This window comes from Cervus canadensis, chromosome 3, assembly GCF_019320065.1.
Source record: "Cervus canadensis isolate Bull #8, Minnesota chromosome 3, ASM1932006v1, whole genome shotgun sequence".
Taxonomy (NCBI): domain Eukaryota; kingdom Metazoa; phylum Chordata; class Mammalia; order Artiodactyla; family Cervidae; genus Cervus; species Cervus canadensis.
In genome coordinates this window covers 39,210,107-39,227,203 of record NC_057388.1, presented here as the reverse complement: position 1 = coordinate 39,227,203, position 17,097 = coordinate 39,210,107, and the positions used below count along the sequence as shown (strand labels likewise).

Here is a 17,097-nt window from a genome sequence, read left to right as displayed (position 1 = left end):
CTATGGTTTTTCCAGTGGTCATGTATGCATGTGAGAGTTGGACTATAAAGAAAGCTGAGCACCGAAGAATTGATGCTTTTGAACTGTGGTGTTGAAGAAGACTCATGAGAGTCCCTTGGACTGCAAGGAGATCCAACCAGTCCATCCTAAAGGAGATCAGTCCTGGGTATTCATTGGATGGACTGATGCTGAAGCTGAAACTCCAATACTTTGGCCACTTCATGTGAAGAGTTGACTCATTGGAAAAGACCCTGATGCTGGTAGGGATTGGGGGCAGGAGGAGAAGGGGACGACAGAGGATGAGGTGGTTGGATGGCATCACTGACTCTATGGACATGAGTTTGGATAAACTCCGGGAGTTGGTGATGGACAGGGAGGCCTGGCGTGCTGCGATTCATGGGGTCGCAAAGAGTCAGACACGACTGAGCGACTGAACTGAACTGAATAGAAACCAGAAAGTCAGCAAGATGCCTTCCTCTTCCTCCCCATATAATCATGTGTACTGACAATTTTACCAACCACATTTTTCTAGACTCAGTCCACTCTTTCCTATTCCTACCCTAATTATTATAGTTCAAGACTTTAAAACCTCTCCTCTGTGAGAATCTATAGCCTCCTTAATGGTCTTCCTGCCTCTATCTTCAACTTCATTCAATCAAGTTTCTTCATTATCTTACATGTGCTCCATGAAATGTTGCCTACAGTGATGTCCTCACTAGGAAAACAATGCACAAATATGACCTTGTCAGTTCCATCCTTAAAACCTTTCTAACACAGAAAGACAAGTTAGAATAGTGGTTAAGTGCACTTCCTAGGTTAAATTGTGGTTCTGTTAATTGTTATGTGGCTTTGGACAAGTCCCTTCATCTCTCTGGGGTCATTTTCTTATCTGCCAAGTGGTACATACCTTGTGGAGGTTAAATCAATTAATATTTACTTAAAGTATTTAGAACGCTACCTGACATGTAGTAAACACTGCTTATGTTTGCCAATGAAGACAATATTAATAATACTATTCACAGTAATACCCAGTGTCTCACCATTCAGTTCTTAATGATGGATTAGCCCATATCTAATCCATCTAGCTCATTTATTACTACTGCCTGTATTAAATTTGATACTTTAGTACTCAGATAGTCTTGTTTAAAACTCTCCTAGAAACCCTCAATATCAAGCTGCGTTGCCTTTTTCTCTAGAAGAATCCTCCTACTCTCCTCACCTGATCCCCTACTCAAGTATTCTCTTTTCCATGAACTGTTGCTTGAAACCTCAGGAGAGACCAATAACCTTCTCCCAGGCATAGGTCTTCTGAAATATTTACTGCATTCAAAATTCTTTTTATAGTAGTTGTTAAATAAAACTGAACATTAATATACAGTATATATGATAACTATAATAATATCAAACAATACAGAACTCTTGATCCTGTGCCAGAAATTTCATAGTGTAGTATATAGGTAAGAGCACAGAATTTGGAGACAGACAAGTGTGGATTCCACTCACAGATAACTCTTCATGCTAGTTGTGAATTGAACAAATTATTTTACTTCTCTATATCAGTTCCATCCTTTGTAAAAATAGGTAACATTACAAACCTACTTTGCCCAGATGTTATGAGGAATAAATGTTGTAATACCTATAGGATCCTTAGCCTAAGGCCTGGACTATAGTATAGGCTCAATATATATTACCCATCCATCTTAGGTGGCCCTACACAGCATGTCTCATGGTTTCACTGAACTAGACAAGGCTGTGGTCCATGTGATCAGCAAAAACAAGACCGGGAGCTGACTATGGCTCAGATTATGAACTCCTTATTCCAAATTCAGACTTAAACTGAAAAACGTAGGGAAAACCACTAGACCATTCAGGTATGACATAAATCAAATCCCCTATAATTATACAGTGGAAGTGACAAATAGATTCAAGGGATTCGATCAGATAGACAGAGTGCCTGAAGAATTATGGACAGAGGTTCGTGACATTGTACAGGAGGCAGTGATCAACACCATCCCCAAGAAAAAGAAATGCAAAAAAGCAAAATGGTTGTCTAAGGAGGCCTTAAAAATATCTAAGAAGAGAACCTAAACGCAAAGGAGAAAAGGAAAGATATACCCATCTGAATGCAGAGTTCCAAAGAATAGCAAGGAGAGATAAGAAAGCCTTCCTCAGTGATCAATGCAAAGAAACAGAGGAAAACGATAGAATGGGAAAGACTAGAGATCTCTTCAAGACAATTAGAGACACCAAGGGAACATTTCACGCAAAGATGGGCACAATAAAGGACAGAAATGGTATGGACCTAACAGAAGCAGAAGATATTAAGAAGAGGTGGCAAAAATACACAACAGATCTATACAAAAAAGATCTTCATGACCCAGATAACCACGATGGTTGTGATCACGCACCTCGAGCCAGACATCCAGGAATGCAGAGTCCAGTGGGCCTTAGGAAGCATCACTATGAACAAAGCTAGTGGAGGTGATGGAATTCCAGTTGTACTATTTCAAATCCTAAAAGATGATGCTGTGAAAGTGCTGCACTGAATATTCCAGCACAATTGGAAAACTCAGCAGTGGCCACAGGACTGGAAAAGGTCAGTGTTCATTCCAATCCCAAAGAAAGATGATGCCAAAGAATGCTCAAATTACCACACAATTGCACTCATCTCACATGGTAGCAAAGTAATGTTCAAAATCCTCCATGCCAGGCTTCAACATTATGTGAACCTTGAACTTCCAGATGTTCAAGCTGGATTTAGAAAAGGCAGAAGAACCAGAGATCAAACTGTCAATAATCAAGAGAATTCCAGAAAAACATCTACTTCTGTTTTAGAGACTATGCCAAAGCCTTTGACTGTGTGGATCACAACAAACTGTGGAAAATTCTTAAAAAGCTGGGACTACCAGAGCACCTTACCTGCCTCCTGAGAAATCTGTATGCAGGCCAAGAAGCAACAGTTAGAACTGGACAGGGAGCAACAGACTGGTTCCAAATTGGGAAAGGAGTACGTCAAGGCTGTATATTGTCACCCTGCTTATTTAACTTATATGCAGAGTACATCATGAGAAATGCTGGGCTGGATGAAGCATAAGCTGGTATCAAGATTGCTGGGAGAAATATCAATAACCTCAGATATGCAGATGACACCACCCTTATGGCAGAAAATGAAGAAGAACTAAAGAGCCTTTTGGTGAAAGTAAAAGAGGAGAGTGTTGGCTTAAACACTCAACATTCAGAAAACTAAGATCATGGAATCCAGTCCCATCACTTCATGGCAAATAGATGGGGAAACAATGGAAACAGTGACAGACTTTACTTTTTGGGGCTCCAAAATCACTGCAGATGGTGACTGCAGCCATGAAATTAAAAGACACTTGCTCCTTGGAAGAAAAGTTATGACTAACCTAGACAGCATATTAAAAAGCAGAGACATTACTTTGTCAACAAAGGTCCGTCTAGTCAAGGCTATGGTTCTTCCAGTGGTCATGTATGGATGTGACAGTTGGACCATAAAGAAAGCTGAGCGCCGAAGAATTCATGCTTCTGAACTGTGGTGTTGAAGAAGACTCTTGAGAGTCCCTTGGACTGCAAGGAGATCCAACCAGTCCGTCCTAAAGGAGATCAGTCCTGAATATTCATTGGAAGGACTGATGCTGAAGCTGAAACTCCAATACTTTGGCCACCTGATGGGAAGGACTGACTCATTGGAAAAGACCCTTATGCTGGGAAAGATTGAAGGCAGGAGGAGAAGGGGATGACAGAGGATGAGGTGGTTGGATGGCATCACTGACTCAATGGACATGAGTTTGAGTAAGCTCAGGGAGTTGGGGATGGACAGGGAAGCCTGGCGTGCTGCAGTCCATGGGGTGGCAAAGAGTCAGACACAACTGAATGACTGGACTGAAATGAAATAATAACTTAATGAATTCTAGCTCTAGAAAAATGGTGTTGGAACATTTCTGATGAGTTAGTTTACAATTATACACTCCTGGATCAATGGCATAGACATTTGTAAACATTATATAATTAAAAAAATATTTCAAGTTGTTTCTGGCATGCATTGGTGTGTATATTTTTGTAGTTGATTTATTTTCTTGATTATGTTCTATTTTGGATAATGCTAAAATAAATTTGTGTTCTACACATTTCACTTCCGAATGTTTATAATTTTCTGGAATTTAAAACAGAAGTCCAACCAGATAAAACTGAGTGAGATAATGGAGACATACCTAGAATTTGAGTGAATTTGTGTAACACAAATATACATCTTGGTTTATCCTCCAAATAGATTTCTGTTTCTGAATGATGTTCAGTAATGCTTCCCAAAACAATAAAATGGGAATAAAACAGCTACTCTTATAACATTTTTCAGTTATATCTGTCAAAAGATGTTGTTCTCAACATAACAGAAAACCCAATCCAAATGGTTCAACATATCCTATGTACTGTTAGCTCAATAACAAAAAGTCTTAAGAAAGGACTAGTTCTGCACTCATTATTTTAGCAGATCATCACTCAGTTTAGATTATCACTCAGTTCTGCCATTCTCCACCTTTGGTCTTTCACCTCAAGATCACAAGATGGCTACAGTGGCTCCAGGTATCACCTCCATATATAGCAATTTTCATAGAAAAATGAATATATGTGTCCTGGATGTTATTTCTGAGAAACTCAGGAAGTCCAAAAGGGCTTCACTTTACTTTTCATTACTCAGAACTGGGTTATAAGCCATTTCCTAAAGCAGTCACTGGCAAAGAGATGGAATTACCATGCCTGATTTAGACTACTTTAAATTCTTCCCCTGGGGATAAGGCTGACATAATACACAGCACATGGCACAGAATCACACAGTGTGTGGATAGTTGAACAAAACTGGCATTCTGTTCAGTAAGGAATGAAGGGATGGGAAAAGAAGAAACGCATCCCAGGTAGACAATCAACAATGTCCCTGATACCTTTGTGACTTTCTAAAGTCTATCTGAAGACATACTCAACAGAAGCAAAACTACTCAATGCTAAAAGTAAATTTCCCCAAAGATAAAGGGTCTTATGATGCTCTTAATACTAGACAATGAAGAATTTCCAACTAATTTTGATATAAGAATATAAAAGGATATTTTTCTGATTCACAGTAATGTGTTAGCATAGTGCTTGGGCTGTCAAAGACATCATCAATTTTAAACAGCTTTTAGTAAAGCTTACGGTATAAGTACACTTCACAAATTCATATATATCCACTCCAAAGCAAATTAATTTGACATAATGAAAATAGATTTAAATTAAAACATCAATGTAATTCAAAATATCATATTCTCCATTTCATGACAAAACCCTTGAGGATGCAATTAAGCTTGGTTTTTCTTGACATTTTCAAATCCTCAGTAAGCAACATTAGTACCTGTATTTTTATTAGATATTTATAAGTTAAGAATCATTTAACTTATTTTAAATGATTAATTCTTTACAATTATAATATATCATATACTCATTGGGCTTCCCTTGTGGCTCAGCTGGTAAAGAATCCACCTGCAATGTGGAAGACCTGGGTTAGACCCCTGGGTTGGGAAGATCCACTAGAGAAGGAAAAGGCTACCCACTTCAGTATTCTGGCCTGGAGAATTCCGTGGACTGTATAGTCCATGGGGTCACAAAGAGTCAGGCACGACTAAGCAACTTTCACATATACTCACAGCACGTTGGATTCAATTCTCTCATTTTACTCTGAGGCATCTAAGCCAGTACAATTTAAACTACTCTGTAACTATGTTATCAACTTCATGAATAAGCATGCTCCTTATCTCTGTCCCTTCTTTACATTACATTATATTACATTAACATTAGGACATTATCTTAGGCATCCTAGCCCACCAGGCACTTGGTGATGTAAATAAAAATGACTAAAATCCAAACTACCAAACTATTATCATTTCTTAACAACTAACATATATGAAATACAGAAATCATCTGGGCACTCAATGTCATTATGTCTTTTAGGTCTCTCATTATCATAGTTAACAAGGGTTTAAAAATACCAATCATAGTTGAAAATTTGTGAGTACCTGTGCAAGCTTTTCAGCTAGATTTGTCACACATGGAATAATTTTATGTAACTCTTTCACTAAAACCAGACTGTCCTCTTACATGTATAAATTCTGTTCCAGGACTATCAATTTAAAAATTGGCACTGAGAGACTCCCCCAGCAGTCTAGTGGTTGAGACTCCTCACTTCCACCGTAAAGGGTTTGATTTCTGGTCAGGGAGCTAGGATCCCACATGCTGCACGGCGTGGCCAAAAAATAACTTTAAAAAACTTGCATTGAACTTTACTGTTTCAAAAGTAAGTGTGTGTGTGTGTGTGTGTGTGCATTCATACATACATGTGTGGGTGCATTTCATGTACACAAACAAGCAGAACAGACAAATTTGCTATTCACTAGAGTGACTCTCCCACAATGAACTGAAGAAAAGGAAAGCAAAGGCACTTCCAACCAAAGGGGAAAATGAGATAATGTTAGAGATGTTTCAGAAGAAATACTAAGAGGGAAGATTTTAGATGAGTATTTGCTTTATTGACTATGCCGAAGCCTTTGACTGTGTGGATCACAATAAACTGTGGAAAATTCTGAAAGAGATGGGAGTACCAGATCACCTGACCTGCCTCTTGAGAAACTTATATGCAGGTCAGGAAGCAACAGTTAGAACTGGACAAGGAACAACAGACTGGTTCTAAACAGGAAAAGGAGTACGTCAAGGCTGTATATTGTCACCCTGCTTATTTAACTTACATGCAGAGTACATCATGAGAAACGCTGGGCTGGAAGAAGCACAAGCTGGAATCAAGATTGCCAGGAGAAATATCAATAACCTCAGATATGCAGATGACACCACCCTTATGGCAGAAAGTGAAGAGGAACTAAAAAGCCTCTTGATGAAAGTGAAAGAGGAGAGTGAAAAAGTTGGCTTAAAGCTCAACATTCAGAAAACTAAGAACATGGCATCTGGTCCCATCACCTCATGGGAAATAGATGGGGAGACAGTGGGAACAGTGTCAGACTTTATTTTTTGGGGCTCCAAATCACTGCAGATGGTGACTGCAGCCATGAAATTAAAAGATGCTTACTCCTTGGAAGGAAAGTATGGAACCAACCTAGATAGCAAATAAAAAAGCAAGACATCCAACAAAGGTCCACCTAGTTAAGGCTATGGTTTTTCCAGTGGTCATGTATCGATGTGAGAGTTGGACTGTGAAGAAGGCTGAGCGCCAAAAAATTGATGCTTTTGAACTGTGGTGTTGGAGAAGACTCTTGAGAGTCCCTTGGACTGCAAGGAGATCCAACCAGTCCATCCTGAAGGAGATCAGTCCTGAATATTCATTGGAAGGATGATGCTGAAGCTGAAACTCCAATACTTTGGCCACCTCATGCGAAGAGTTGACTCATTGGAAAAGACCTGATGCTGGTAGGGATTGGGGGCAGGAGGAGAAGGGGATGACAGAGGATGAGATGGCTGGATGGCATCACCGACTGGATGGACATGAGTTTGAGTAAGCTCAGGGAGTTGGTGATGGACAGGGAGGCCTGGTGTGCTGCGATTCATGGGGTCGCAGAGTCGGACACGACTGAGCGACTGAACTGAACTGAACTGAACTGAAATGAAGAGCATCTCTGATAATTTCCTGCTCTTCCAGAGAGGAATTGACTTCTATCTACTTAGACCTCAGTCCTAATAAAATGGTCATCCACTAAGTACATGAATTGCCAAGAGGCAAGATTATAGTTATTCATGATTAAGGTGCTTCTGGAAATAAGCCACAATTTTTCTGACTCTTTAAGTCTTGTTACTTATTTAATAGAATAAATTTGACATGTAAGGTCCTGTAAATCTGAGGTGTACAGTACATGTTACTTTGATACATTTATATGTTTGTAATAATGTTGCCAATGTAATGATATTTATCACATTATATAATAAAAGATTACTGTCTCTATTAATGCTTGTTATTTTTTTGAAGAAAGTGTGTAGTAAAGAGTTGCTTTAAAAAAAAAAAAAAAGAGTTGCTTTAACATCCTTTTAGCACAGACTGCAAAGAAAGACAAAGTGGTTTTAACTGTGGACTGATCAGAATGCTTCACAGATGCAACATTGGACATTTCATACCACTGAAACTTACTTATTCTTGCAATCCAGCTATTCAGATTTTGACAAGTTTAGAGTATGTTGCTAGATAAATCTGTAGATTTTTACAGCATTAGTTACCCTTGTATTAATATATATTCCAGGTAAATATGTACCTTCTTGTGTACAGTGATATATAATACTAGGATAAGCACCATTGCTCACCCGTAAAATGAAAAATAAGTATTAAAATACATATATAATTGGTTTTTGCACATAACATTTTCACTTAAACATTCTCTATGATCTATCAAGTTACAATGTAAAGTGCAAACAGTCTCTATGCTACCTGTAATCCATGGCAATATAAATAAGTCATTGTAACCTCTGGGAGGCTCATGTGTATTTTCTGTGGGTGGTGGCAGGGACTGTGCTGAGTCTTTATAGCTATGAAGGCTTTCTTTAGTTGCAGTGAGTGGGCTTTTCAATGCAGTGGCTTCTCGTGCTGTGAAGAACAGACTCTAGGGCCATGGGCTTCAGTAGTTAAAGCTCCCAGGCTCTAGAGCAGAGGCTCAGCAGTTGTCGCGCATAGGCTTAGTTGCTCCACAGCATGAGGGATCTACCTGCACCAGGGATTGAACCTGCGTATATGCATTGGCAGGCGGATTCTTTATGCCTAAGCCACCAGGGAAGCCCATGAGTTCATGTTTTAAGAAACGTTTTAAAACACAATGTAATGTGAAAATAGATAAATAAAATATACCCTCTCTATTAAACAAATTTGCTTCTTCCTATTTCATTTCACAGTCACTTAATAAAACCCATGGCTGATTCCACTTGTTTACTTAGTATGAACAGAATGCCAGATTTTTAATTTATATTCACTCAAAACTTTGATATAGTTCCATGTATTTTGGCATCTAGTATTACTGCTAAAAGTCTAGAAAGTTTATTATCTTAGTGACTAAAAAAAAAAAAACACTGAATGAGGTTTGAAATATCTGATCCAATTCTGAGAATATAAAGAAATACTATACTGTAAAAAAATGGGAATTAACATGTGATACAATATTATTAACTAAAGTACAGATTTTGTTCGAATTTCACAAAATTTTATGCTAGTGTCCATTATTTGTTTTCATACCTTATTTTCAAGATTCCACATTGTATTTAGTTGCATTGAGCAGCTTCAGCTGCATGCAACAAATTCTGTTAAATTCTCTTTTCATTTTTATTGTCACAAATATTTTCTAATTTTCCTTGTTATGGCTTCTTAGATATGCCTATCATTTAAAAGTGGATGTTTAATTTCCAAATGCATGGGATTTGTAAAGTATCCTTGATATTAATTTCTCATTCTGATTAATTTCTCATTTAAATACTTTCTTCTCTGCTTCCCCTCTGTGCTTTTTTTAGTCTTCTAACTTTATTGAGGCTTTCAATGGCTAGCCAGATTTCTCTTGGTAAATGTCACATTGCACTTGAAAATATGTAGATTATTTTCAGATGTCTTTTGATATTGATTTCTAACATAATTCCACAATGACAAGAGAACAAACTGTATGGTTGCAATACCTTTAGACCATGAAATTTTTGTACCTTGTTTTATGTCCCTGAATACGTTACAATGTCTCCTAGTTTATAGTCTATGGGAACCTGAATAGAATGTGTATCCCACTGTTGTGTGAAAACTGTATAAATCTTAATTATGTTGTATTGGTTCATGATGATTTTTAGTTCTACTATACCCTTCTACTTTTCCATATACTCATTCTATTAAGTTTTGAGAGTTTGATATTGAAATTCCAAACTAAATATCTTAATTTATCTACTTAAAAAATAATTGTAATATATAGTGCAACTATGAGACAGCCCTGGTGGCACAGCAGTAAAGAATTTGCCTAAAAGTCAGGAGTCACAGGAGATGCTAGTTCGATCCCTGGGTCAGGAAGATCCCCTGGACGAGGCCATGGCAACCCACTCCAGTATTCTTGCCTGGAGAATCCCATGGACAGAGGAGCATGGTTGACTGCAGTCCATGGGGTCACAAAAAGTCAGACCCAACTGAAGAGACTTGGCACACATACATGCATAGTGGAATTATATGTAACTTTCCAACTTCCAAGTCTCCTGTAAATGTGTTATCATACTTTCATAATTTGAAAAATAAAAAAGAAAGAGAAAAAAGTAAAACCCATGGTTATTTATAGAAAAATCTCTGATTTCATATGAACGAGTTTCACTAAACTCAGTGAAAAGGTTCAAAAAATTATTCCATAAATTTTATCATCAGAGAAATCAATATCTTCAAAATATCTTTTACTTCACACTATAAAGATTTACACTTTCTTCTGCCACATATTCATTTGCAGCCATTATTAAATACATGATGACTGCCATGATTTTAAAAGTGAAAAAAAATGTTTAAGTAAACCAAAATAACTGAAAATAACACAAAGACTGACATGGATTCATGTAACAATTACAGGGAAAAATGTTTCTTAAGGTAAAACAAGCCATAAAATTATGTTAAACAAAATTGAACAAAATCTAATCACTCACTTAAAATATGCATTCATCATCCTCCTTTATCCCTGAAAATAGATGCACTGGACATATCTGAGTTAATATTCAATCAATTGTCAAAAGAAGGAAATTTTTTTCCTGTTACTTCTAGACTACCCAAAGCAGACAATACTGTTTATTAAATTTAAAACAAATTTCTAAAGTTCAAGTTAAAATTTTGGATTAAGATTTTTAAAAATTAATTAAAAAATTAATTTCCAAATAGGATCTTTTTTAATCGAGTTTGTAACATATCAATGAAGTAGAATAACAGAAGCAATTATCAACTTCCTATAAGAATATGACCATTTTGAGTTTTAAGCAGATCATATCCCTATACAAACCTATGTAAAATCAGTAATTATGAAATTATTACTAACTTACCTATACAGCAGAAATTATAATTTACTTTTATTAAAGAAATATTGTATCCGTCCTTTCTGTAAACAAAAGAGAGGGAGCTGGGACTGGAATGGGATAATGAATCACAATACTAAGAAAGTTGTAAGACCCTATTCCATGCTTTTCATAATAATCAGAATGTAGATTAAAAACACTTTTAAAAATTATTATTGGACACTGGACCAGCAAGGTAAATGTTCCTATTGAATTCTAAGATGGGATTAAGTCAGCTTAAATGCTAAAATCACTGGGGGAGGCTGGTGGTAGACACATTAGTGCTTGCTTCATCTTGAAACTTAATATAAAGAATCATTCGTATTGTGTGCTGACATGCTCACAAATGCAAAGTAAACTTTAGCTGACTTTTGATGTATTTTTCTTTATTTTACATGGTTGACTATGAACACATAGGAATTAATTCTGGTTTTTTTTATTGCTCTTCTTTATGAGCTTGTGATTTCTAGCTAAGAAATTAAAGTTCTGCCTTAAAACATGATACTTGTATTAAACTCTAGTCACATGTAAGAAGTATAAAATAAATTCCTAAGCGTAAATTAGTGAATTCTAATAGATTTCTATGCTTATCAAGCCTAGAGTAAATGATTCAATAAGATATGGGGACAAAGGGAATAAATTATTGAGTGAAAACAAACTATGGCTAGAGTATAAAATCGGAGAAGGCAATGGCACCCCACCCCAGTACTCTTGCCTGGAAAATCCCATGGATGGAGGAGCCTGGTAGGCTGCAGTCCACGGGGTCGCTAAGAGTCGGACACAACTGAGCGACTTCACTTTCACTTTTCACTTTCACACATTGGAGAAGGAAATGGCAACCCACTCCAGTGTTCTTGCCTGGAGAATCCCAGGGACAGGGGAGCCTGGTGGGCTGCCGTCTATGGGGTTGCATAGAGTCGGACACGACTGAAGTGACTTAACAGCAGTAGCAGAGTATAAAATAAATATAAAACAGATCTTTACACATAAAGGTGGCATCAGTGAGAGTTATTTTTAAAAGGTGAAAATATGTTCCATTCCATTTAAAGGCAATACTCTTCACATTAATGCTTTTCAAAGAAGATTTATTTCACTCTATAGAAAAACTTTAAGACCACTACTTGCAAATTACTCATATTACTAATTAGTCAATCACTTTCTACTTTTCAGTTAGTCTTCAATTAACAGTAAAATCCTTTGAAAGTTAAAAACATTTCATGTCACTAGCTCAAAATGACCAACATATTTGGAAATACATTTACAAACACTTACATAATGCTTATTATCTGCCAGACACTACATCATTTAAATACATAACTTATTTAATATTCTCAAGATACTATTACTACCCTGGGATAGATAACTTGTTTATATAGTCAATACCAAATGGCATACTCGGGATTCAAACCCAGACAATCTACTTGGGAGACTACATTTAAAGGCTACTCTATCACAACTCTTCAGAGAAATTATTCACCCAGGGAATGCTATGCATTTGAAAGTCATTGTTTAAACTACAAGCAGTCAGGGTTGTTCAATGTGAAAACTTTTTGCTCACTATGAGAGTGAATGTGTGAATTTCAAGCAGCTAAAAAGGAAAGTGAGCCTAAGAAATATGGAAAAAGACTGCACCATATAAACATTGGGTATAGAAATGTGCTTAGTGCTAAGTCGCTTTGCACAGTTGTGTCTACTCTCTGAGGCCCTATGGACTGTAACCCACCAAGCTCCTCTGTCTATGGAATTTTCCAGGCAAGAATACTGGAGTGGGTTGTCATGTTCTCCTCCAGGTGACCTTCCCTACCCAGGGATTGAAGGGAGCTTCTGAGTCTCTCTTGTCTCCTGCATTAGCAGGTGGATTCTTGACCACTAGAACCACCTGGGAAGCCCTTAAGAGTAGAAAAGGTGGCACTTAAATACATTAGCTGTGGTTTCACCCCAAAAGTAATCAAACATGACAAAAAAAGCACACAGTCATATTTAGCATTCAACATCACACTATCTAAATTTTGTACATTAAAAAATACATTGAAAACTATAGTAGTATCCCCCATAAATTATGCCCAAAGATAACTCATTCATCTTGTCCTAAAATTTAAAGATACTTTATCCTAAAATAATTAACTGATCAAATTGCTTAAACAATTCAATAAATTCACATACTTAGTTTTCTATGGAGGAAAATGAATCTTGGAGAAAATTTGACACAATTTGTTTTCAGCTTTTCAAATAAAGGAAGCACAGAGGTTTAACTCTATGATACTAGCTTGAAGTCAGTCAAAAAGAAGCATGACTCTTAATAATTTTGGATCTACTTTCCTTTGAAGATGTCTCTGAAAGAAGCAATAGGAGAGAGAGCAATGTACATCTTCTCTAAACTGAATTTCAAAGGCTTTATTTGGCTCTTCTTCTACATAGGAAAATTTAGAAAGCATTTTGCCTTTTACTTTCCATTGTGAGATCCTAAAGGGGAAAATAAGTTCAGGCTATGCAGGTCCCCATGTGGTTTTAGATGCAGTAGCAAGGAATGTAGGACACAAAGGTCTATGGAATTGCCTGCAGTGAACATTAGAGCAAATTTTAAAAGAAAAAAAAAGAAAAACCTTTAGCACTTCAGTATAGATCTCAAAATCACTCAAGAAACTTCCTTCAACTGCATCCACTGCATTAATGAGATCACAGAAGAGAACAACTAGTTTAGAATTAAATATTTTGGTGATAAAAATGTATTATTATAATCTAAAAAGTCATAATTTATAAAAAATAATAGGATATAAAGTAAATGGTATTTTTCATATATGACTCATCACTGTGTGAATTAAAACCAGTTTAAATTTAAAAGGGAATCTCTTGAATTTAATTAAATGGTTTTCAAAAATAGCTTTAAAAACATTTAAATTTTTGTAGAAAAATTACATCTATTTGTTTAGTGCATGTTAAAATTCTGGCAGTTTACCTTCTTTTAAAATTATGATAATTTAATCTTAAAACAACTGTAAAGGAAAATTGGCCAAACATGTAAATAAAAATTGATTAAACAGTGCAATTTTATATGGTGCACTTTTTAATAAACACTCTTGTTATGCAAATTTCCCCTTTTCTTTGCAAAATCTGCCTTAGTTTACCTGATTATGTATGTAGTTTCTATATAATACGCAGAGTTGAATATTCAAAAATCAGTTATCTATTACTATTTTAAAAATACAACTGCTAAACAAACCATGTTTAAGTTTTTCAATTATACTAGCTTATTGGATCTCTAGAAATAAAACTACAGAGCCAAGAATTTCTATATATTTTTCCAGCACGTGAAATCAAGTAATGAAACCCAAGACACATAGACACTATATCTAAGGTTCTGAAAATTTCACTTTTCTTACAATGATAAAGTAAACCTATCTATTATTTGACAAGAGAAAGAAGGATTTCGACGTGGGAATAGAATATGAATCACCACACATGGAAGAATATAAAAGAGGATTATATTTTTCACAAAAGCTAAAAGAAGCAATTATTTTTGTTTCTTGGTCAATAGAGATTCAGAAGGTAAACCAGGTTCCTGTGGGGGTTCTGTGAATATCATTATAAGCATCAATCATCAATGACCCAGTGAAGTCCAGAATTGAAGGTTAGTACAGAATTAAAAGAAATTTTCCCTAACTATATCACATTCAGTCATGCCTGACTCTTTGCAACCTCACAGACTATACAGTCCATGGAATTCTCTAGGCCAGAATACTGGAGTGGGTAGCCTTTTCCTTCTCCAGGGGATCTTCCCAACTCAGGGATCAAACCCAGGTCTCCCGCATTGCAGGCGGATTCTTTACCAGCTGAGCCACCAGGGAAGCCCAAGGATACTAGAGTGGGTAGCCTATCCCTTCTCCAGCGGATCTTCCCCACCCAGGAATTGAATGGGGTCTGCTGAATTGCAGGCGGGTTCTTTACCAATTGAGCTACCAGAGAACCCCAAATATATCACATTATATGTCTATACTCCATGAGTTCTAAAAACTATAATCTTCTAAATAAAACCTAACATAGAAGTTGAATATCTGAGACTGTCGTGGATCATTTCATGGAAGGGTTTACATGAGATCTAGTCCAGGTACCCATCTTACATAGGAATCCATGGAATGTGGTCACTGGCCTCTTCATAAACACTCACAATTATGGGAGCAAATGAGTTCACAGTGTAGTCCACAGATTTTTTTAAAGCTCTGTTTAAACCATCTTAATAAAAGTAAAATGCTTCATCCTTTAAAAATTTCCACAGATTTGTCTTATTTTTGCCCTATAGCATAATCACAGGATAGTATTTAATGATAGCTTTCATGCCTTCACTTTTCCAAGTTAAAGTCTTTCCACTGGATTTTACAGAATAGATTGACAATGCCCCCCCAAATCTCTTTTTCTTCTTTTCTAGCTGCTAGAGCAACAGCCTGTGAAGGTCCATCTCAAAATACAGTGCTCAGAATGAGTACATTAAAATGTGGTCATAATTACAAAGTACAATGGGATAAACACTTCCCTCATTAGGCTACAATCATTAGTCCAGTTTATTAATAACAATATCTTAAAGTTGGCAGCCATTTTCCACTACAAATACCAACCTTGTTGTCAACAAAACCATGGTTATTAACTGTGACATAGACTTCTGGATTCAAAACCAGAACTTCACATTTATATCCATTACTATAAAATAGTATCATGACATCAAATATGCTAACATTAAAGCCTATATTCGAGCCTCTGGTATGTCATCTTGGAAAAGAGTAAGATACTCTGCCTTCCTACCAAACACATTCTTCAGGTTCATACCGTATTTACCTCTGTGGCCCGACATACACGTCAATGTTTACATTAGCCTATCTCAAGTAATCAGTCACTAACACTCCAGAATCCCCAATTAAAAATTTTTTGGTATGGCAATTTACATTTAAGAAATTTTTCCTGAGGTTTCATTTTTCACTGACTTACTTTTAAAACTGGTTTATAGACAAGATTAACTCCCTAAGAGTGTTTCATACCTCCCCAAGACTATTTCTTGATAGTTGAGCATGCAATGAGAATAAATGGTTGTTCAAAATGCAGGCAATAACATGCTCAATTCCATCTTTGAATCCGAACCATGTGTCACTAACAAATCTTTCATTTGTGACACATATACATACATGTCACACATGACTGTGAATGTGAGCTACAAAATTTATGCAATCCCATGTGGAAAATGAAGATACACTATTTTATTCCATCTAAAGTTGTCCTCTTTCCAAGAAACTTTTATCTCATTCTTCCCTACTTCAGGACCAGCATTTTCCTTCAGGCAAAGACAGATGCGAGAATTCTGCAAGATCCCATCACAGCCTTCAGCGGAGGCTCATTTAAACCAGGTTGGAGCTGACCGATCCTCAGTCGAAATCAGGAGGCTTTTTCATCCAGTTCCTCCTTAGAAACACGCCCCCCTCCCTCCTCTGCCCAAATCCGAAGCCAGAGGGGAGTCCGACCACAAAAAACTTCCACTCATGAAGACAACCCCATAGTAAAGAACATTCCGGTAACCAAGTCTCTCCTTCGACCTCCAAAACTCTAGAACCCGCAGCTAGCGCCTCGCCTGCCTCGCCAGCCGCCTGCCGCGGGCCGGCTCGGGGTGAGCTCCCGAGTTAGTCAGTGCGCACGTGACGCGCGGTGCCCACATGACCCGACCGTGGGCGGGGGAGGGGGACAGAAGAGCGAGGCAGGGAAAAGTTAAGGCGGACCCGTCAAAGCGCCCGAAGCAATCCTCCCCTTCCCTTCTTTGTCAATTAGTGGCTCAGGGGTCCCCAAGGTGTCTTCAAGTACAGCTACAGAAACGGAGGGCGCCCGTCTCCGTTTGCTCCGTCACCCACTACTGCTCCCCGCCCTGCTGGTGATGCCGCTGCACCCTCAAGTTGCTCCTTCCTCTCTTTCCTGCCCCCCTTCTTCGTTTCTGCCTTCTTTCCTTCCCTAAAAGCTCTTCATCCATTGCGGGCCATGCGGCTG

General features: G+C 37.3%; 1 protein-coding gene across 1 annotated transcript in view; it reads right to left on the bottom strand.

Moving 5' to 3' along the window:
• Positions 1-17,097, bottom strand: part of MAGI2 (membrane associated guanylate kinase, WW and PDZ domain containing 2) — a 1,406,679-nt gene that overhangs the window by 1,388,372 nt on the left and 1,210 nt on the right.